The sequence below is a fragment of the Podarcis vaucheri genome, assembly GCF_965113315.1.
Source record: "Podarcis vaucheri genome assembly, chromosome: 12".
Lineage (NCBI taxonomy): Eukaryota > Metazoa > Chordata > Lepidosauria > Squamata > Lacertidae > Podarcis > Podarcis vaucheri.
The window spans coordinates 32821796-32846147 of NC_138750.1; the positions used below are offsets into that span (position 1 = coordinate 32821796).

The window sequence follows — 24352 nt, forward strand, 5'->3', positions numbered from 1 at the left end:
CTGAAGCTTGATATATAGGGGCCCATTCACAACCAGAATAGCCACTGTTACCTTCTTCAATGAGGTTGTTTGCAACAACCTTTACAGCACCTGTGCTATTGACTCTCAAACGTTGGGCTTGTCGAAATATAGACAACAAAAAATTAACCAATTTGAGAGCCAGTGTGGTATAGTGGTTAAGAGCGGTAGTCTCGTAATCTGGGGAACCGGGTTCGCGTCCCCGCTCCTCCATATGCAGCTGCTGGGTGACCTTGGGCTAGTCACACTTCTCTGAAGTCTCTCAGCCCCACACACCTCACAGAGTGTTTGTTGTGGGGGAGGAAGGGAAAGGAGAATGTTAGCCGCTTTGAGACTCCTTAAAGGGAGTGAAAGGCAGGATATCAAATCCAAACTCTTCTTCTTCTTGTGCGACTCAGCCCATTTTTAAAATAAATATAAAAAGCAATGTGGACTAAATTTGCTTCCAGGGCCCTTCATTGAAGAAGGATCCTGAAGCTTAAACTTCATTAGTTTCATAGTGGACCCTCCCCTGCTTATAACACCCTTTTTGTGGCATTGATCTGGAAGAGTGATTAAACTTACCCAGCATTTTTTCAAAAACAAAATGGAACTCAAAACAACTTAAAACAACAAATTATGCATACAATGAAACCAAGATAAAACGAAAACAATAAAACCTAAGACCTGCGTCATGCGACAGCTCAAATATAATGCTGAAAGGACAGGGAAATGGAATAAACTGCTGTGCAAATGCAGCCCAGATATGTAGATATACCATGCATGCAGTTTTCTCTGTTTGATTAAAGTCTGGTTGATGCAGCCTGACCTTGCTGTGCACCTTCAGTTTGCCCCCAAACATTCTGAAAGGGTCATCATCCTGATTTTTCAGAACACTCTCCATCTTTTCCTCTGGGAGCTGGAGTTCACCCATATGTATTTCTTTTCATGGTTATTAATTACAGATGAACTTCCTTCACACTTGACTGCAGAACCCAGACTAAAATGGGCATTTATTGAATAACAGCTCCTGTGCTGCTTAGGCAGATTCTGATGCCTTCCCTCCCACTTTGCTGTGTCCGTCATCCTTTAACTCCTCAGCCTTGTCAAAAAACAACAACAAAGCTATAGCCAGCTTCACTAATTGCCAGTTCCATCCCTAAATCAGCAGTTCATGCTCTCTCTATGCAAACTACCCAACAGAATGGCAAGGCAGGGAGACAGACAAAAGGATCTCGAACTCTTGCAGGCAATAATAACATGGCTTCTGCTACTAACAATCAATCTTCGACAGAAACAAAGATGCAGATCTTAGAGGGTAGATACCATCCATCAGCCCAAGAAATTTTCAAAGGGGTCCTGCTGGCATAAGAAGCTGGAGTTCAGATAAATGATGTTCTTCCTTCCATGCCCAAAGCAGCTTACAAACCAGAAATACATTAAAGTAACGGCACTAACAACTGCCTTTTGTAGGAGACAAAACCAACGAAAAAGAGCAAGTACATACTCACTCATACATCTCATACATGCACGAGGCTCAGAGAACAATAAAAAAGACCGTGCTGCTTTTATGTTATTTAAGCTAAACCACAGCCTGATCTTCATGTTATTCAATTCCCATCAGCCCCAGCAAACATGACCAATGATCAGGGGTGATGGAACTTCTGGAAAGGACAATATTGGCTGACTTGGATCCTGATGGATTGGGCAAAATGTCTACTAGTCCAACTTCTTGCTTCTCATAGTGGCCAGCTAGATGTCTCTATGAAACCCATAACCAGAGCAACAGGTGCTACTGAAGGAGCTTGCAGGTGTAATCTCAGAGCTTCTGTGTATAATCTTTGAGAATTCTTGGAGAACAGGTGAGGTCCCTGAAGGACTGGAGGTGAGCAAATCTTGTCCCCATCTTCAAAAGTAGGGGAAAGAAGATCCAGGTAACTGCCAACCGATCAGCTTGACATCAGTACCAGGAACAGATCATTCAACAGTCAGTCTGTGAGAAGTTAGGAAAGGAAGCTGTGATTACTAAGACCCAGCATGGGTTTCTCAAAAACAAGTCATACCAGATGAATCTCATCTCTTTTTTTGATAGAGTTACAAGTTCGGTGGATGGGGTGGGGACCTATTTTTTCTCTGTCTTTCTTTCTACACACACAGCCCTCCCCTCACCAGTATTATTTCACTCTTCCAGATGAATTGGTGGCCTTATGTTTCTTCCCTGCCACAAAGGAATTCTGTAGTTACCTCTAGCTCTGCAAGCTTTGTGCTGTTATCTTTTCTGCTCTTCTAGGAAAATGTGACATCTTGATCCTCAATGAAGAGGGCGTTGCAAAAACTTTCCTGCTTAACTGTTTCCAGAATTGTGCCCTGGCTGAGGCTTGTTTATGAGGCAACTTCGACTGTTTAAGATATGAAAAGCCAGCCTTGACGGGAGTGGATATGACACAGTATAAAGGCTGAATTTATCAGAGCAAATGTGCCTAAGAGTGATAAATAAAACACTACTTAAATTTCAAACACATCCTTAAACAGCACAGATATGAAACTAATATGACAGTTCTTCATCTTTTGTCAAGACAGCTGCATTCAAAAGATCCTTTTTTAAAAGAAAGGAACAGAAGTGAAATCTCTGGAAATTGTATAATGATTATATCTCAGAATGATGGCAGCGGGGGGGGGGAATAAAGTCTCTCAGAGCAAAACCTGATTTTACATTAGAAAGGTGCTTTATACCTAGTCAGGTGATTGGCCCACCCAGTTCAGTCTTGAAAATGGGACCTACTGAATGCAGAGCAGATTCTCTAACACTGAGTTACAGCCCTTCCTATGGTATTTATGATTATTTACATTCATCAGTTGCTTTACACCATAAAGAGTCCCAAAGTGACTTGACAAGATAAAATACAACACATGAAATCACACTACCACGCGACCCACTGAGCACACTCCAGGTTATGCAGCTAGCTCTACCAAGAGAAGTGTTGCTATCAGTACAAGAAACCACAACAGAATAGGCCACCCATAGATAGGGCTACAGAACACTCATTTAGCCATTTGAAATATGTATCTATTTGGCACAGCCCCTCTAGAGAAATACACATGCAAAATATATGTCATTTTTCTCCCAAAGCCACACAACTCTTGGCAATAGGCTCACCACCCCAAGGACCTTGCTATGGTTATGCTGTTTATCACCTCTGCAGTTTTCTATTGCTCCTCATGACAGATAAATTATAACTACTTCCCAAAACTCTTACTATTAATAGGTTAGATTTACTATTATTATTGCAAGCATAGATGCCTACTCTTTGATTTTGGTCTTTAACGAGAGACCACTGAGAGGCAGGCAGTAGCTTTTCAGTGAACTGCAGAGACCCGTGAGTCATTAATAAGAGGGACAGAAGCATGTTCTACACACATACTACCATAGATACATCTACCCATTGTTAAGATTGCAGAAGGGAAGGACGTCTCTTACAAAGACTTGTTTTTTGTTGTCTGATGAAGAGGTATATATCCTTTAGAACATCCAAATTCTTTGCCAAGGCTTTGCAAATTCGTGTAAAGGGCGAATGGGAAATGATTTATCCTGTAAAGCTCAGGGAGTAGAAATGTAAACCACTATTATTAGCAGTATTCTTGTTATTATTTGTAATGTGTGTAATGGCTGCTCGTTAAACACAATAAATCGAATTGAACTACCATGGATGGTTCAATTTTCCTTTTAGGTCAAGGAAATGCTATGCTGGAGAAGCAGCAGAAGCTGTTGATTGACTTTAGTGGGATTTACTTCTTGAAACCTTTAGGTCACCACTTCAATGCCTTGGACAGACTACCGAAGCTTTGACAGCAACTCCATGCTGGACCTAATATTCAGATCAAGGGTGGGGAACCTGTGTCCCTCCTAGATGTTTCTGGGTCTACAACTCCAATCATCACTGATCATTTACCATGTTGGCTGGGGCTTCTAAGAACGCAAGAAGAACCCTGCTGGTTCAGGCTAATGACCCATATAGTTCAGCATCCTGTTCTCCCAGTGGCCAACCAGATGCATCAGGGAAACACTCAAGCACTTTCCCCTCCTGTGGTCAGGTATGCAACTGGCCTTCAGAACCACTGTTGGCTTCAGCTGTGGAGGCAGAGCACAGCTCATGGGGCTAGTAGCTATTTATAGATTTCTCCTCCATGAATTTGTCCAGTCCTCTTTTAAAGCCATCTAACTATGTCATGGGTAGGCAAACTAAAGTCCAGGGGCCAGATCCGGCCCAATCGCCTTCTAAATCCGGCCCGCAGACGGTCCGGGAATCAGCTTGTTTTTACATGAGTAGAATGTGTCCTTTTATTTAAAATGCATCTCTGGGTTATTTGTGGAGCATAGGAATTCATTCATATATTTTTTCCAAAATATAGTCCAGCCCCCCACAAGGTCTGAGGGACAGTGGACCAGCCCCCTGCTGAAAAAGTTTGCTGACCCCTGAACTATGTGCTTCGTGAAAAGTACTTTCTTTTATCTGTCCTTAATTTTCCAACATTAAGCTTCATGGGGTTGTAGTCTTATGAGAGAGGGAGAAAAACCTTTCTCTATACACTTTCTCCATGCCATGCATAATTTTATAAAATTCCACCATCTTGCCTCTTACATTTTTTCTAAGCTAAAAAGTCCTAAATGCTGCAGCCTTTCTTCATCAGGGAGCTGCTCCATCCTCTTAAACATTTTGGTTGCCTTTACCGAACCTTTTCTAACTCAGCGATATCCTTCTTGAGGTGAGGCCACCAGAACATTACACAGTATTCCAAATGTGGTCACACCATAGATTTTTATAAGGAGATTATGATGCTGGCAATTTTATTTTCAATTCCTTTACTGATGATCCATAGCATGGAATTTGCCTTTTTCACAGCTGCAATACATTGGGTCAACATATTCACTGAGCTATCTACGATGACTTCAAAGTCTCCAGGTCAATCACTGCCAGTTTAGACCCCATGAAAATATGTTTTACTTGCATCACTTTACACATGTTTACACTGAATTGCATTTGCCATTTTACCACCCAGTCACTCTGTTTGGAGATCTTCACCATCACTTTTTGTTTTAATGACCCGACATTTGCACTTGCTGTACACATCAGAGAGAGATGGCAAGGACATCTTCAACATCCATTGAGTGATTTGTTTTTCCATGCCTGCAAACCCTTGGACTCCTATTAAATGACTCAGGACCACAACACCTCAAGGACCGCCTCTTTCCATATGAACCTACCTGGACCCTGAGATCATCTTCTGAGGCCCTTCTTCATGTGCCTCTTCCTCGAGAGGTCTTGAGGGTGGCATCATGAGAACGGGCCTTCTCTGCAGTGGCTCCCCGTCTGTGGAATTCTCTCCCCAGGGAATTTCACCTGGTGCCTTCATTATACACCTTTAGGCGCCAGGCAAAAACGTTCCTTTTTAACCATGGCCTTTGGTTGATTCGATTTACATCCTATGCCCTTTTAAAATGTGGAGGTAGTTGGGTTGCTGTTTTTATTTTGATTATGTATTTTGTGGTTTTATATTTAGATTTTATTATGTGAACCGCCCTGAGACTTCTGGGTATAGGGCGGTGTATAAATTCAATTAATACTAATAATAATGCTGTCGCCTGCGCATGCACTGACATCTGTGCATGCGTAATGGGATATCTCAAATGTTCACACTTCAGCTTACGTTTTCAAATCAGATGGAAGCTGGTTTGAGGGTAAACTTATCAGACAGCAGTATTTCTCAAGAAACGACAGGATACATATGGATTGTGCCTAATGTCATGTGTACTCAGCTTCAAACACCAGCTGTGGGAGCACACTGGAGCCAGAGTAAATGGTAATGTGTACACAACCTAAGTCTGGGGGTGTTTTCAAACTTTTCTGCTGCTGCTTCTCTTTGTGAAAGCAGGGAGACCTTATGCAAGAGAAGCTGATCTGGACATAATGATTCCTTGCTTATAATAATGACTGCATTGACTTGTATTATTTATGCTTAATGACTGCTTTAAGCTGATTATTTCTTTGGTGGGGTGGGGCAGAACAGTGAGGGGGCCTGTCCTTCCCTTTCAGGTAAACAGGACTTTATGACAGGAAACCAGAGCAGGCTAATGTAAACAACATATTTTGCCTACCTTTGTGTTTCAGCTCAGTAGCTCGATACAACCACATTTCTCCACAGACACGTCTTCCCTTATTGAAAGGTAATGGTGGGAACCAACCTAAGGACATGCAAAATGCAAGATTTTTTAATCAATGAGAAGCTATTAATTTAACCAACTCTTCCTGTAATAATATTGAGACAGACTGTCTGCCTGTTTTTACATTATAGCTAGCTTTGCAATCTGTGTGGAACGTAATGAGGTGTGTAATTTTTGTGAATTTATTGATTGTGAATAAGTAGTAAGAATTTAAAGCTGACAGATTGTAGCACTTTTCTCACTTAGTTCTTTAAAAATTAGCTCGTTTAGTATCAGCTGTTGACTTTTGCCACCGCATATGGAATTCATTTTGATGGGGGGGGTTGGCGGGGGGGGGAAGATAAGTTATATTCAAATAGAGTCTTGCTCTTATTCAACAGATCAGGGAAAAGCTTGAAATGTATGTAAAATCTCCGCTGCTGCTTCAAGTGCTCCAGTTAACAGCATGATCCTATGCATGCTTTCTAAAAAGTAAGTCTCATTGTGCTTACTCCTAGGAAAAGGAATACAGGATTGCCGCCTATATAATGGAATATAGGGGTACAGCCTGGTGGCATTGCAAGTGTTGGCTTAATAGTGTATAAAATAATGGATGAGCTCATCTGTACATACAGAACATAAGATGAGTCTATTGGTTCAGGCCAATGGCCTATCTAATCCAGCATCTCCCAGTGGCCAACCAGATGCCTATGGGAAGTTTGAAAGCTGAACATAAACAACAGCACTCTACTGTTCGAGCAACAGACCCTTGCTCCAAATCTCTTATTTATGTCACATTAGGCTGAAAGAGATGAGAAATAAAACCATTTTTGTGGTGGCAACCTCGTCATGAAACTCCCTTTCCCGGGGAGCCTTTCCAGACAGATGCCTTGTGATTTTATTGATTTATTTTGACAAATATTGGCAGTCTATTAACAATGTTCTCTGGCTGGTTCAGTTCTCCGAATAGGGAGTTAGCTACCTCTGGTCTAGTTGTAATGGTCTAGTTGTTACCTGCTGTCAGGGATTGGGCTCAAGAGAGGGAGAGGGAGGAGGAGGAGGAGTGGTGGAGATCACGCCCCCCCTTCTCCTGACGCTGCAGGAGAGGGGGAAGGCAGCGCTGAATTACAGCAGGGCTTTGAGGAGTTTGAGGAAGGTCACAGCTCAGAAATAGACAAACAGAGAAGTTGGGCAGTGTTGGAAGAATAAGGGGGGGCTGCAGAGGGGCAACTAAATGACACGTTGTCACTGGAGAGCATTTCTGATCCCCCTTCTCCCAGAATGCGACGTTTGTTAAGAGTACAGGAACAAAGGACTCGGAGACATTTGGCCACAAGTGGCCACCGTAAAGGAAGATGCTGTTGCTAGGATGGAGGGAGGAGGAGCCCAGTTTGGAGCAACACCATTGTTGAGGCTTGTTGCGTTCTTTTGCCTCTCGCTATTCGGATTGAATAAAACTCATTAAAAATACAGTCATACCTCGGGTTGCGAGCGTGATCCGTGCGGGAGGCACGTTCGCAACCCGCAGAGCTGTGTCTGCACATGCATGCGCATGATGCAATTCGGTGCTTCTGAGCATGCTCTTGACATCATTTTGTGCTTCTGCACATGCAGCGAAACCTGGAAGTAACCCATTCCAGTACTTCCGGGTTTGGCGCAGTCCACAACCCGAAAATGCGCATCCCGCAGAGTTCGCAGCCCAAGGTATGACTGTACCTTGTTTTCTCTGCTGCAACTGGGGGAGGAATAGCTTTCCTAAGCCTTGGCAGAGCCTTGACACCTGCTTTACCCCTTCAGGCAGGGAAACATGAAGAAGGACCTCTGGTCAAAATGTGGACAGGTGGAGGTGATCCTTCAGGAAACTTGGCTCCAAGTCATTTAGAAAATGGAGCAGTGGGAACAGTCCACAGAAGCTGACAGCATCAAATTTGCGTAGGAGTGGGTGAATTTGTCCATTTTGGTTTCTCTTGTTTTCACATTGTTCCAGTCTTAACATTCAGTTCTCCACATTTCCACCTCGGTCTGCGTTTTCTATTTTTAAAGCATTTCTCCTAATATGCACATATATTTTTTTTTGTATGTGATTTTGCCTATTACGAACATTTTTGCAAAATATTTCCCCTAGCACATGCTAAAAACATTTGTGTTTAGATAAGCCTACCCCGATGCTTAGAAAGCTGAGGTAATTTCAATCTGTTTTTGTATTTTAGCTTTTGTACGTTTTAAAGTAGGGGTTGTGGGTTTTTCTTCATCTCAATGTTTTTGCTCTCAAAAAAAAAAAGCTTTGACATTTATTTAATTTTTTACAAGCAAGCAGTGTATACATTCTATGAAATAATAAATAAATATATATATGTATGCATGTCATTTTCACGAATATACGGTACACATTTTTATGCACACTTTACCACAGTACATGGATATTTGTACACATTACTTGTCTGGAGAACTGCACAGCAAAATTCAGAGAAGTGTGGATTTTGAAGCATGGTTGCATTTCAGCTCTTTTACTGTTTCAGAGAGCATGAGTTGCGTAGATTTGCCTTTAAAAGTGAATCAAATTTCTCCTTCATTGCTAGGTATGATACACAAGGCAATATCAGCAAGCCAGCTGTAGTTTAGAGCATAAAATGATTCCAACTAATAGCTGAATAGGCAGACTTTAAAAAATATGAGCACATACCTAATGTATAACTACATCATTTTAAGAAGAAGATTTTCTAAATCAGTTTAAACTGCTCCCCCCCATCCATGCTAAGTTATGGCATATTTCTACAATAAACTTAAAAATAAGTATTCAAAGAAGGAACCTGCTGTCAGCAGATGGTTACAGGATTTTGCAGTTCTTGATTGATCTATTATCTCTGCAATATTTCTCTGATCTTTTCATCTGCATTCTGCACACCATCTAACACCTTATGACATTATGTGTGATAGCTGTGGTACTTCTATAGCTAGCACTTATATTTTCTGACAGGTACAGATCTGTCTCGAAACAATTTTTGCAAAGTCTTGAACATTTTAATGTATTTTTGTCAGGATTTTCAAACCTGATATTAAGTGAGTAGTCAACAGCTGTTGATTCATATTGTGTGTGCGTGCGTGTTTTAAAACACACACACACTTTCTTTCTTTTCTTTCTTTTGCTTTTTGATGTATCTTTTCTCAGATATCAAGGATTGCCAGCACAGCTTTGCAATTAACTCACATATTACTTTCTGCATAATGTACTTGAAGTCCTAATTAAAAAGTTTAATCAGATAGAGTTAGCTCTGCTTATGTCCATTGAACTCATGCACTCTGATGGTAGCTGATTGGTACACCGTGTGTTTATTTAAGCACCACATGTATGCCCAATATGTTTTCATTTGTGTAAGGGACATACATGCAGAAGTATGTTGTCATGATTTATTAAATACACTTATATGCTGTCTTTTATCATGATGAAAGAAGGGCTTTAACTCATTTGTGGAGTATCTGCTTTACTTGAAAAAAAGTCTCAGTTTAAATCTCTGGCATCTCCAAGCAGGTTTGGAGAGATGGTAATCCAAAATCCTGGAGAACCCCTGGGCCAATAGTCTGACTTTTGTATAAGGCAGCTAGGGTTTTAGTGCATTTGCTTGAAAGCAGAGCTGTTAAAAAGACATAATCAGCAGATCAAGTTGATGGACTATGCCGAAATGGCAAAATTAACTGGGAAGCTCAGGAAACAAAAAGACAAGAAATTGAAAAAAGAATGGGAAATGTTGATAATGTATATACAAAATCATTGCAAACAGGTCAAAACATTAGCAGGATTTTAAATACACTTGTAATGTAATAGAAACTACAGATAATTTAGGAAGATGAAAAATTTGGAGAAGTATTGATGTATGCAGATGAAAACAGAATTAAGAGGACCCATGGATGGGATGGTGGGAAATCAGGAGATGCAGAGTACGGTAATCTCGATATGTGAATATGTATGACATTTTGATGTAACTTTTTCTTTTTTCTTCTTTTTTGTTCTTTCTTTTCTTTCTTTTTGAAAATCACATTATTTTTTAAAAAAAGACATAATCAAACTTTGTACTTTTGTCTCTAGTTGTTCTGAAATAAAAGTGAGGTCAGAGTTGCTGAAATACTTTTTTGTGAAATCTCTGGCGCTTCCCCTTTTTTCATGATGGTTATTATTTTTCTCATAAACATATACAAGTGCAGATCACTTAATATCAGTAGACAGAGGAATAACATGGTGGAAATTGTACCACTGATGAGCTAATCAAAAAGATTTAACGAGATTGCCACTGAGTCACAGATTTGAGGTTGCCTGTTTACATGACAAATTAAAACTGAACAGGCTACTGTACAATGCTGACCTGATATATTTAAAAGAGCACTAAAAGAATAAGCAGGTAAAACTATTATGAAATGAACAAGAGTTAATGTGACCAGGCATATAATATAAACTACATCTAAAAAATCTGTTGGATATAAATCAATGGGTCATGAAAATTTAAGGGAAATTTAACTTGCCTAACTCCCTTTCCGATTTAATAGGATCCATTAAATAGGAAACAGTATAGCTAGCTAATGAAAAGAACACCAAAGTTATCACGTTCTGTTGTGTCCTCCCTGGGTCCTTTTGTCCTTTGATTGCACTGGTAGATAATATTATTTTGTTCCCAAGGAAATATGTCCCTTTGATTAGGTTGTAGATATTCTCTCATTTGTCATTGTTCTATCGAGCTCTGCCATATAACAGCAGGAACCCTTGATTATTTAATTGCTTGTAAGAACTCATTAAATCTTACTATCAATCATGGGACATATGGTAAATATCACCCAATGGTACAAGAGATTGTTACAGAGACCTGTCACTAGGGCATACCATTTGCTTTTATATTATGAGTCTATTGTTTGGTTGCCTGGCCACAATTATTTTTAATTACTAATGATTTACAGAGAATAGTTCATCTACTGATATGAGCATGTTCTTAGAAAGAACACAAAAAACACTGGCAATTTAAAAAGTAGGCGTTTCTGGACAGCTGATATATTATAGTAGCTAAGAGAATTAACTTTGATCCATGAACTTGCTGGTTCAAGGCTCACCTCAGCCATGACCTCACTAAGTAGGGCTTCTTGTGCAATGCAGGAATGATGAATATGGCTTTGCAGGCCTGTTTTTAAGTATTACTATGTTAGCATATGTGATGCATTTTGAGCGTGCTTAAATTATTGTACATTTTCATTCGCTTTACGAATGCTGGTCCTGGGCCAATGAATATCTGATCTTTATACCAACTTGCTGGCTTGAATGTGGATGGAGAGTTGGATAAAAAGTAAAGCCAAAGAGGTCACAATGACAGACCAAAGGTTTCCACCTTCCAGGAAGTTAATTGCTGATGCCATATTGGCCTGAATATAAGCTGCACCTTTAAAATTAAAGGGAGGAAAAGAAAAAAAGACAATACACAAATATAAGCCGTTCCCTTAAAATTACGCAGGCACTCACACCCGTAAATGGCAAATGTAGAAGAAAATCCTACAGCAATATTGTAAAAGCCAATTTTTGTACGGTCACAAATTTAAGCCACACTTTAATTTTTCATGGTCAGAATTGGGGGGGGGGGGAGTGTGCCAATACAATATTTCATTTAATTGAACATATTAATATTATTATTATTTATTCAACTTATACACTGCCCTATACCCAGAGGTCTCAGGGCGGTTCACAACAAGACCACAACATATAAAATCAAAAGCAATAACCCAATAACGCTCCCCCCCCAAGCCACATTCTAAAAGGGTGTTGGATGTCAACCAAAGGCCTGGTTAAAAAGGAATGTTTTTGCCTGATGCCTAAAGCTGTATATGTGATTTCTGAACATGAAGGAAATCTAGAGAGTTCTGAGGAAAGAGATCGGGTACACAGCCCCCCCCCCAATCCCAAATCTAGGACTGGAGTGAGTAGCTTAATTTTATGCCAATGACCTTTTACTTTGAAATAAGAAATAAATACAAATTGGTGACACTCTGGTTAAACATTCAGTTTTATCCATTTCAAAGGCAGTTAAGCAACGCAGTCATCCTACAGTCATCCTAGATCGAACCTTTTGCCTTCTGCTGAGACATTCTAGGCCTGATGAGGGGCTTTTATTGATAATTTGAAAGTAGTTACCAGATCACTTGGCTTTTTTTCTCTGGTACCAAATCGACTGCTTCAAAAGTGGGTTGAGGACTATTGTTTTAACCATGTTTGAGATCATTGTGTGAGAGATTTATCACAAACAACTATTTTGAAAAAGGGTGCCCACTAATAAGATATCATCCAATATAATATTATAGTATTATGTTAACCTCAAATGTAACTTTAATCACAAATTGTTACTGTGTCTAAGACATCAAAACATTTTATACAGTGTGAAATGCTTTCAAATTTATGGATGGCAGTACTACTTAGGAGGCAATCATACTACAGAGCTGATGTATATGCTTCACTCTTAACAGTCGAATGGCTTTAACTAAAGGGACTCCTACCATCATCTATTGATGAGAACTTCTTTACATGGCAGTAACATTATTACTTTATGGAGTTGGGCCAAAGAGGTCAACTCAGGAGTAATGAATAATGCCTTTCAGTAAAACCAGAGAATGATTGTTTGCGTGGCAATCTCTCAGTGAAAGTTTTCCAAAGAGGCTGTGAGCTTATGCCACAAAGTACAGAAAGTCTTCCAGGAAGCAAGTGCTGAAGCTTAGATCAGGGAGCAGAACCCATTAAAAGCCATTAAAGAAACCCAAACTATAGTCTGAAGGTAAAAAATGGATTGATCTCCTGCAGCTGTAAAAGCAATAGAATTTCCATTTATTAATTAAAAGTGCATTTTATGTAGTTTGATGTGATAAATTGTTTGACTGTTTAGATTAATTCTTTCAGAAATGCCCCAAAGGCTATTAACATTGATAAATTATGCACTACTCCTTGTTAGGTTTGATTGACAGCTTTCACAGGTAGGCTGCATTTTTCTTTGGGGATATAGGCGGTTATCTGTAGTTAGCAGCAGTGAGAATTGCAGCTTGTCCTGCTTTCTCAGCTAGAAAGAAACAAAAGATCCCAATCCACATCAACACTCTTTTGGGTGCGATTCTCGTTTCATCCTTTGAGGATGAAAGGTCCTTAGTCTTAGGCTATCCTGTCTGGAATTTCCCATCTTGCCCAGTAATGTATTCTGGAGAACAAATGGATGATTTGGTACAAATCTCATAGGAGCCCTGTTCACATATTACTCACACAGGGATTAGTCATGATTCACCTTCAACCCTGATATCATGGAATGCAGCTAGACGATGCCAGAGAACTTGCGACCCTCTAGATGCTATTGGACTCCAACTCCTATAATCTATAACTATTGACAATGCTAGCTCATAGAATCATGGGATTTGGAGTCCAACATCATCTGGAGGGCCACAGGTTCTCAATCCTTCCATCAGGGCATCAAGGCAGATGCTCTTGCATTAGGGTAACATGCTCTTTGAGGTCCAACTACGTAAGATATCAAATGCTGGGTTAATATTTGGGAAATATTCAATGACTGGCAAATATTAAAGAGCAAAAATCTGCATTTTTGAGAATTTTGGGGAGCAAATTCATTTCAGCTCCAGTTGGAACTGATTGTTTCAAATCAACCCGGGAAGTGTAGCTGTATTCACTGCCATCTTTTAGATGCCCATTCAAAACGATGTTTATCCAGGTAGTTATGCAGGTATTGAAATGCAGTTTTACAGGAACGCCAGTGTAATTTCAGGAGGGATGGTGCCACAAAGATCTTGAGTGTGACTGTACAATGCATCATTTATCAAACAATCCATCCAAAATTGGTTCGGAAAATGCAATATTTAGGGCTTTCATGTTTAATGTACTGTCTCTTATTGTTTACATTGTTGATTTTAACCAACGGGTTGTACATCCCCCTGTGTGCAGTTTAGTATCTGGCATCCACTGTCATTTGAGGCCAAATGTACCAATGGCAAATGTACCATTTTGGCAGCAGCACATGGCTGCCTATTGATTCTGAATTGTTAGCTGTTGCTGGCTTGTTGGCACAATTGAATACTAGTCCCAAATGAGTATTTTGTGCTGTCGAATGCTTTCCAGTACACAAAGCAGCCAGCCAAGAAGAGAATGATAATTCTGGAACCTTTTCCTCATGTTTTGTGCTGCTTTTTAAAGTCCAGCATGAGTTGGACCATTGTAAAGCTAAACTTTCATAATACAGTGTATATTTCTAATTGTCAAGTGCCTGTGCTTCCAAGAAACCTTTATATGTTTTATAATGTAATAGATAACATTGGGGGGAGGGAGGAACATGCTTTGTCTTGTCCTTCTAGTTAGCTAACCAAACTGAAACAAAGAGCAATGGATGAGATAATAGCCTAATTCATCCTTGCATCGCACATATCAACACATTGCTATTGACATTTCTATGAACTGAAGCCCCATTGAGCAAAATAGTTTTGCATGTATATTTAAGGTGAAAATGCATTCATTCTGCTCTTTCTCCCAAGGCAGGGGTAGCCAATGTACTGCCCTCCAGATGTTGTTGGACTTCAGCTCCCTTCAGCTGCAGCCAGCATGACTAATGCTGAGGGATTATGGAAGAGTTAAAGAGCATTTTGGAGGGCCCTATGTTGTCTTCCCTTAGAGAATCTCAATGCAGTATATCTCACTTTGTCCTCAAAACAGCCCTGTGAAATTTGTTCATGATTCTGTCTATTTTGTTTTCAAAACAAGTCTATCATGCATGCTGAATTGTTCTAGAGCTTCTGCTTTTTTATTTGGTTATCCCTTCAAAAGAGCACTTTTGGGGTTTGCTGGACTCTTCAGTTATTGCAGTTAACTGCTAGAAATTTTCTCCCTTCCAGCTTTGAGATTGGCACGTCTAGTTGTGGATTGAGGGCTGGATTAGATGGATCCTGGTTTGAAAGCAGTGCCTTTGTTTTTCTCTTCCTTGGATACCAACCCATTGCATTTTAACTTACTAGAAGTTGGGTGGTTTTTGTTTTTGTTTTTGAAATTAGCTCTCCTTTCTAAATCCAATAGACGAACAAGTTCTTCTTAATATGGGAGTCTACCTATAAAGACTGAAAGAGTCAGATAAATGCATCCTTCAAATATCTCAGTTTTTTAAATGTAAAAAATGTGACACAGTCAGAAAGCATGTGAATTTGGAGTTGCATCATTTTCCCCATCAGGCATAAATGATAGAAGATAAGAACAGAGCAGGAGTCAACACTTGGAATCTTTGGGCAACACCCACGGTCTCATCACCTCACCCTTGATCTTCCCTTTTGAATCAAAATTCTTCCTGGCACTACATGCTCCGTAAGGTAGATAGATCAAGCCACCATTTAAATTTTTCCCAGTGCCTCAGAGTGCCACGACATCACAAGAATCAGATGATATTTATATTGCAGCTAGGCTGCCCATGACTGCTTAGAACAGGGTGGATAATCTTAGATATAGGGTCTGAATTTGGTCCTCTCGTTCTCGCTATCCAGCTCTGGGGATTCTCTTCCAGTCAACCTCCCCAGGACAACACTCCTTACTCTCCCTACTGTAGACCCTAATCAAGTGATCCTGCCTGTCTGGAATGTGTCCTTAACATACCCCACAAGTGTCCTGGAAGAGCTTTGTCATCTTGTTTTTTTATCGTGAGAGAACAGCGGCCATTTTGGCTGCTGCGATTTTGTGTGATTTTGCAGTGAGACCCCCTCCACCATAAAAAATGCTTTCTTCGGGGTCACAACACCCCCAAAGTATGTGGCTTTTGCCACTGTGTCTGAAAAAAAAAGCTTTATATGTGTGTGAGGGGTAGGAAACTGTGGCACAAAATTGCACGGGATTACAGCAACCAAAATGGCCGCCATGCTCTCGCGATAAAAAATGGGAAGATGGTGCCTGGGAATATGGCACCCAGGATTTTGGCTTCAAAGTGGAGAATGGAAAGTGTTCACATGTTTGTGTAACCCTTTGGCTTCGGTATTAGTAGAATCCAGCCTAGGACAAAGACTAGAGACACATCCATTGTTTTGTTTACTTATGCATCTGGCTCTGCCTACCACAGACATGTGGCCCCTGGCAGTGGTGAAGCTACGTGCTCTGGTTTCAGTGGGACTTACCTTCATTTACTTCTTTGTGCTGGATGAGGACCTTCATGAGGGTGTCTTGTGTTGTGATGGTATGTGCCCAATGACACAACTTGCCTTTCCACACTCCCTTTCTCCTAATACGTGCACCAGCACTTCAAAAGTCACCCTAGTTGCTCAAAACTCTCTAATTGAAAAACTCCGCAACTCTCTGTGACCCCCTTTTAAAGTACGTATCAACAAACAACACAAACAGGACTTGTCAGCGCAGCAGAAAATAAAGCTGCCTGTTACATGCACAGTGTATCTTTAATGATGTTTAAAAAGGAGCTAAACATCTCCATGGGAATTCTAAAAACACTTATCTCTGAGGCAGTTATTTAGCTTCACAAGGCTTTGTTGTTTAACAAGCTGGAGAAATGGGTCACCTAATGTTATATTAATCAGTAAATTAATATTTTAATTTGATTTTCTTTATAGTTGAGATGCTTGCAGCATCTCCAGTGTTTTCTCTCTGTATGTGCTGGTGTTAAGTGGTATCATTATCATATTGTACCTTGGGGTGGTGAGATAACAGGGTCCAGTGATAGCTCTATTCTTGGGAGAAAAGGAGGCTCATCATAACACATGTGCGCTTTTTAATGGTGTGCGAGGACTCTTACAAATCAAAGTTCTTTCAGATGACTCATAAGCTTTCTAGCCTAGGGATGGGGTAATAATTTAGAAGGGTGCTAGAATATGCTCGAATTACAGCGATCTATAAGGGTGACCATTTACATATTTCTATTTATATATTGCCCCCAAGAGGACCTGCACGACCAAAACAGTGGACATAGTTTTGCATAAAATTTGCATATGCTAATTTATATGCATCGGTGAAATAATTACTACAATTCACATTGAAATACAGTATATCTCACTGTAGAGGGGATGATTGTGTCTGTTGGGCCTGACTCAGTCTACTGTCCAGGAGCTTACAGCTGGGCCCCTGCTGTCCTGTCTTAATGTCCTTTATCTTTATCATTGGACCAGAGAGCCCTTCTGACGAAGAAGAGAGAAGAAGAGTTTGGATTTGATATCCCACTTTATCACTACCCGAAGGAGTCTCAAAGTGGCTAACATTCTCCTTTCACTTCCTCCCCCACAACAAACACTCTGTGAGGAGACTGGGGCTGAGAGACTTCAGAGAAGTGTGACTGGCCCAAGGTCACCCAGCAGCTGAGAGCGGTTCACCAGATTATGAGTCTACTGCTCTTAACCACTACACCACACTGTCACACTGGATTGTCTTCTCTAGAATAGGACTCATGGCCATACTAAGTGGGTAGAGGTCCTATCAAACATGCCAGCCTGGAATTCATTCATGTCCCACTCTTTTCCTCTCTCTCTCTCTCTCTCTCTCTCTCTCTCTGCTGACCTTTTGCACTTTCCTTTGGAGGATGAGGGGGAAGAGAAATTGGCTGCAAAAAAAGCCACCTCATTGGACACAGAGCTGCTCCACAGGTAGAAAATGAAACTCTTAGCATATTTTCCATCAATGGAATCATCAGGTTTGACTGCACACCCAATGATTCCCTGCAGGGAATGGCATTTTAAGAGCGATCCAAACCCAGGATACACCAGAAAGAGAGAGTTTAGATTTGGTGGGTCTTGGGCTTTCCTGGGACTGAGCTGTGTTAAGTCTCTTGTTTCTGGCTCAGCCAGCAGAATTTGAGACAGTGTAGTTTATCCTGGCCTAAGTCCCCCAAAAGCGCATTGCAGGGGTGCGGCAGGATAGGAGCAGGGGATATTTGTGCCTATTGCAAGAGTCCTTTCAGCTCAGCCATGTGACCTGGCAATGCAGTGAAACTTAGGAAGTGTAAGTAAAATTCCTCCAAATTTCTCCTAAACAGATTCTGGAATAAGGGTAATATGAGCTGGTGTAATTTATGCCAGTTTTCTATAGTTAGCATCGCTCTGTCTGTATGTAACTGGTGACCAAGAATGAAGCCACATGGGACCTTTCCGTGACTGCAAATAACACACATCTTTGTGCTGGGAACCACACTGCACAGCATTAGCATTCTGCCAGGATTTCTGGGATTTGTAGTCCTAGAACCCAGCAGGAAATGATGCTTTGCTGGGGCGTGGATTGAGCACACGGTCAATGTTTTGTCCCAGCATAAAAAGGATTTGTAAGGAGGGAGGAGTTGTCAGTAGTAGATACTTCTCAAAACTCACTCAGGGGTCCATTTGCTTGGAAGGTACACAAAGCCTTGACACACCCCACCCCTTGGGGAGAAGTTGTGAGATGCCCATGTAACCCTACTAAAAAGTAGACAAATTAGCATCATTTGAAGAAAGAAACTACACATCATTTCTTTTCTTTTTAAATTTTTTATTGGATTATTATGCAGATACAAATGAAACAAAGTATACAAACATTTCAACTGAATACAAAAAGAAAACAAAAGAAAAGAAAAGAAAACAGAGCAAACACAAAAATTAAGAACATAAGTATAATACAAGGTAACTATAATAGACATCCCAGAATGTCATTTCTCTACTGAGATGCTGACCCTTCTGGGGTGAATCTCTTTTTATTATATTTTTGGGGTTTTTTTACTTCCATCGACCTCACGGTGATTCATTTCCTATAACTAAAACAATTTCTCTGTATTTCAATATATTCCTCATCTTGGTATAAGGAGACATTTTCCCACTTATGGGTTTATTCTAAACACAAGCAAATCTGCATGTCATTTCTATGCCTCATAGCTCAGCCCCATTTTGTATCACTTCATTATCAATCTCCTTTAGTCTAAACAATCCTAAATAAGATTAAAATATCTTTGCAGCACAGATTTAATCTCTTTAACATATCAATGTCATTGCATTGTTCTCCCCATTGATATTTTTGGATACTGAAGGTAAATCAATATTATTAATATAAACCCCAAATTGATTCACTTTTCCTATTAAAAATGTGAAGGCTGAAAAAAAGTCAGGAGCTAATGATTTCTCTTAAGTCTGCAGCAACCCTTTAATTAAATCGGAAGTGGGTGGGTGGCTGGGGGGGAATACATTTAAAGAAATATTTAAGCCTCACTTAGGTCAACCAATTTTTAGAAGTGAATGTTCTATCATTAATAAACTGGAGGAAGATCAGAGTAATAAAAGAACAAAAAGATGGAAGTGTATTGAAATGATTAGGAAGGACTTAATAAAACAATATGCAATCCCCAGCTTTCAGTGTCATTCAGAATCTAGCATTTCATTACTTCAGCTGTATTGACATTTCATAATCTATTTAAATTATGCAGGGATAAAGAACCTGTAGTGTCCCAGATGTTGTTGGACTTCAACACCCATCAGCCCCAGCCAGCATGGCCACTGAACAGGGATGGTGGGAGCTATAGTCCCGCAACATAGAATAGAATCATAGAATCATAGAGTTGGAATAGACCACAAGGGCCATCAAGTCCAACCCCCTGCCAAGCAGGAAACACCATCAGAGCACTCCTGACATATGGTTGTCAAGCCTCTGCTTAAAGACCTCCAAAGAAGGTGACTCCACCACACTCCTTGGCAGCAAATTCCACTGTCGAACAGCTCTTACTGTCAGGAAGTTCTTCCTAATGTTTAGGTGGAATCTTCTTTCTTGTAGTTTGGATCTCGAAGGTCTCCTGTTCCCCTCCTTGTAATAACAGCATTTGTGCAACAATCCTTACCTGTCTTGACCCACCCAAGTACCAACCTTGACCGAGCCCACCTCTGACCCCTAAGCAGAAAGATGAGAAGCTAACATGGATAGAGCACTTAGAAGTAGCAACAAAGGTGGCAACCAGTTGCTTGCTAGATAACACTAATTCCAGCGTATATGCAGAACTGAACTAAGGCCTCAGCCTTTCTGAGGGCCATATTTAATAAATCAGGCTGGTCGATAAATAATTTTGCGCAGCTGTCTTCACAAATTCTAAGCTATCCCTCCTCAACATCCTTATAAGCATTGATTGTGAGCTGTTGAAGCAGCACTTCATGTTCATTTCCTTTGATGTACTTTTATTTTACACGGGGGAGCATTTGCACCAGTCTTGTATTGTTGGGACCCTGCCTTAAGCCACGTGAAAAACATTTTTTATATTTATAAAAACTCATACCTTCTTGAACACAGCAGTAACTTCTGCATCCAGCCTTCAGCAACTTTGTGCTATATTTCCAGAAATGCGGGCCAAAAAGGAAAGGACGCAAAACCAGTATTTATTTTAATTGATATTTTAAAACTACTGGCAATCTGTTCTCGTCAAAGCAGTATGGTACAGTATTCATTTATAAAAATGCCAGGTGTAAAATGATGGCAAGCATGTATATTAAATTAATCACTTAAGTGTTGGGGGGGGGGGAGGATCAGAATTACTACACAGAGCTGAAAGCCTCTAAGTCAATCCTTACTGTCAAGCTTAATGTGATACAATATACTTGTACAGAGGAATAGGAAGGAAATGTCTACACCGCATGCTGAAATAAAGAGAACCAACTAGCCATTTACACTCATTTATTTAGTAACCTTCGGGATGAGATCATCGAATATCATCTCCCTTTTGGAATCGTATAACACACATTCCACTATAACAGTGTTCCAACTCATTACTCTGTACAGCTCAGTGTCTCCAGCAGGTTCCTGTACTCATCAGACCTTTATGTGGAAACTGTAGAAAGTAGTTCAGCTATGTCCCAAAGAACAATATTATAGAGGGCGCACTGCATTTTAACTCTTGCTAAGGGCCAAGTTTAAACAATGCTATATTCGTCCATAGATGGACAAATATGGTATAGACCTGGGATATCCAACATGGGGTCCATGAGATGCTGTGGACCAGAACTCCCATCAGCCCCAGTCAGCATGGTCAATGGATGGGGATGATGAGAGCTGTAGTCCAACAACACTGGTAGGGCACCATTTTGGCTATCCCATGTCCAGATGAACTTGGGATAAGGCAGCTTCCTGGATGCCTTAGTCTAAGAAAATCATTGAAACTAGAGCTGAGCCAATATTTTCCAGAAGACACTCCCCCCACCCCCGGATAATATCCTTTTCTTTTTCTCAGATCTCTAGAAAAACAAGGCCACTTGGCATAATTTTCTCCACCATGTTTTTTTTTTTAGCAGCAGGTGTCATTTTCTTCTCCAATGCCCCAGAATGGATACTACACCCAGGGCATCCTGGAAGATGCCAAATGATGGCTGCAATTACAGTTCTTGCTACTGCTACTAGCAGAAATGATGTGAAAAGAGGTCCTCCCAATTTCTCTGCCCACAAATAGGGTGAAGAATTTTGAGTGCTTATTTGTGCATAACTGTAACCAAGCAAGCATTGCTACACATACATTCGGAGTGAATTTACACTGAAAGCTGAACACAACTTGATTTGGGTGAACACTTTTTCATGTTCACCTCTCAGTCTAATATCTCTAAGAGTCTCTTTCACATACATTCACCATTGCATGCATCCCTATGTTGCAATCGTACACAATCACGCTCCACAAGTCATAGAGCTAGCTGTTCTTGTGGTCCTTTCCCATCACTACCCATCTTGGGAGGTGCTGACTGAGAGGGAAAGGTATATGGCAGCTTTCCTCAATCTGGTGCCCTACAAGTTTTGTCATCGCTGACCATTGCTGGCTGGGGTTGATGGAACTTGTAGTCCAAAACTTCTGGAGGGCACCTAGTTAAGGAAGGTTGGCTTATGCAATTGACCCAAACAATGTGGTTATGGTAATTCACAAACATAGCGCAGCTGAGTAGGAATCACAACATGAGGAACTGCTTCCCAATCTCTGAATTTCCTCCTCCACAAATAATAACCTGTAGCCAACCAGAGCATTGCGGTCAACTTTTCCCTTTTCTTGCAAGGAATCCTTTTCGGAATAAGGGAATTTCCCTTTAAAAAGGCAAACGTTGACAGCTATGAACCAGAGTAACTCTTGATAATAGTACAAGGAAGGAGTAAAAACCATTTGCCTATTGGAATGACTTAGGTTGCTTTGCAGTGCAAAGATGCTTTTGCAGAGCTTTGTAGATTGCACATGGTTGTAACTGGTCTTCGTATCTCAGGATAATGCTTAATTTTATGCAGCATCCGTGCAATTAGAGATGGGTGAATAATTCATAGTGAATAAATTATCCCCCCACCAACGAATTCATTTTTCTTTGTTTATAAAATCTTCGTGCAAACTCTTGTATCTTGATTAAATGTGTTCAGTACAAACAACTTTTCATATGAGCTGTTTGGGAGGTTCGTTTTCTTGCAAGCGCTGTTCTGTTATAGTCACAGTGTTAATTCTGTGGCTGTCAATTATAGTGTACTTATTTTACCTTATTTAAATTACCGTATTTTTCGCTTTATAAGACGCACCAGACCACAAGACGCACCTAGTTTTTGGAGGAGGAAAACAAGGAAAATAATATTCTGAATCTCAGAAGCCAGAACAGCAAGAGAGATCACTGCGCAGTGAAAGCAGCAATCCCTCTTGTTGTTCTGGCTTCTGGGATAGCTGCACAGCCTGCACTCACTCCATAAGACGCACACACATTTCCCCTTACTTCTTAGGAGGGGAAAAGTGAGTCTTATAGAGCAAAAAATACAGTACTTACCTGCTACTTATTGGGCAGGAATTTTAGAGCAGGTTACAACTAAAACGGTTCCAAGTTCGCAATGCATTTGCTAGAAACAAGCCAGGAAAGTCACAACCAACTAACTACAAACATCATTGCTGGTATTAAGAGTCCACTAAAAACCCAGGCAACTAATGATGTCTTCAGCTGGCATCTAAAACTTTGAAAAGTAGGCAACAGCCATGTCACAAATGGGAAAGAGTTCACAAACTGGGGCACCACCACCAAGAAGGTTCTCCTTGCATTGCTATTTAACAGACTGAACAGGGATTAGACTGAAAAAAATCTTTGGCTAGCCCAACAAAATAGTTAATGTGTGCTCCCCATATATATCACAGATTGGGCCCCTTGGCCCTCCAGAGATGTTGATAGGAGTACTCCACCTCCTATCAGCTCCAGCCAGCATTGCCAGTGGTCAAGGATAATGGGAGTTGTAGTCCAACAACACCTATAGGGTCTCTGGTCTCCCATTCCTGATATATGTTTATATATGTATCTGTTATGCATCTCTACCAACTTTTTCACTTGGCCTCACCCACCTTTAGCATGCAGCCCCCTGGGTGGTTTCCAGTGGTGCAGTGGTGTAAAAGAAGATAAGCAGGTCCAGAATAACTTGCACAGAAGCACATGGATGTCCTGAAATTCAGAAAACAGGAAGGCACAATAAACTTAGATCCAACTTCTCTGATTGGACCAATTTGAAGGTCAGGCTGCAACAAAGCCAAAGGCTTTGTATGTAGAGCCATTGTATGTATAAACATATACACCTCAACCAGCTTTAGCCTGAAAACAAACCCACTTGCTTTATTAAATCACCATGCCTTTAGTACATTAAAAAATAAAATAAATGGATGAAATTGGTGTTAGCAGATTTCGTCACCATCTGTGAGTCCTGTTGGAATCATTTGTTCTTAAAATGCATCCTTAATTACTTCTACACATAATGCATTTGTCAGAAGACTAATTGGAAAAATGACTTCACTGAATGAGTCATACCATGACCTCTGAGGTCCTCATTAGACTTCCTGAAAAGACTAAAGCCCAAGGCAGTCATTTTAAGCACAGCTATTTGCTGGTAAATATCTTCCGCTAGTTATGTTGATAACCAACCATGAACAGTGGTGGTGTGTGAACTAATGCCTGGAATGTTGTTACTTTCTTTCTTTCTGCTTTATTTTTTAGGAAACTTAAGCACACATGATATCCTTACACATGATATCCTTCTCTTGTTGAGAACCCTTCCCACCTTGGAAGATGTGGTTAATGGGAGCTCTTGTACTGTTTTATTGTTGTTAGCCGCCCTGAGCCCGGCTTCGGCTGGGGAGGGCGGGATATAAATAAAATTTATTATTATTATTATTATTATTATTATTA

At 40.5% G+C, this 24352-nt stretch overlaps 1 long non-coding RNA gene across 1 annotated transcript in view; it reads left to right on the top strand.

Moving 5' to 3' along the window:
- The first annotated feature begins 6154 nt into the window (after positions 1-6154).
- Positions 6155-24352, top strand: part of LOC309515837 — a 70934-nt gene continuing 52736 nt past the window's right edge. Inside the window, exon 1 of the long non-coding RNA XR_014212694.1 lies at positions 6155-6220. This is a non-coding gene — a long non-coding RNA (uncharacterized lncRNA). The remainder of the gene's footprint in view (positions 6221-24352) is intronic.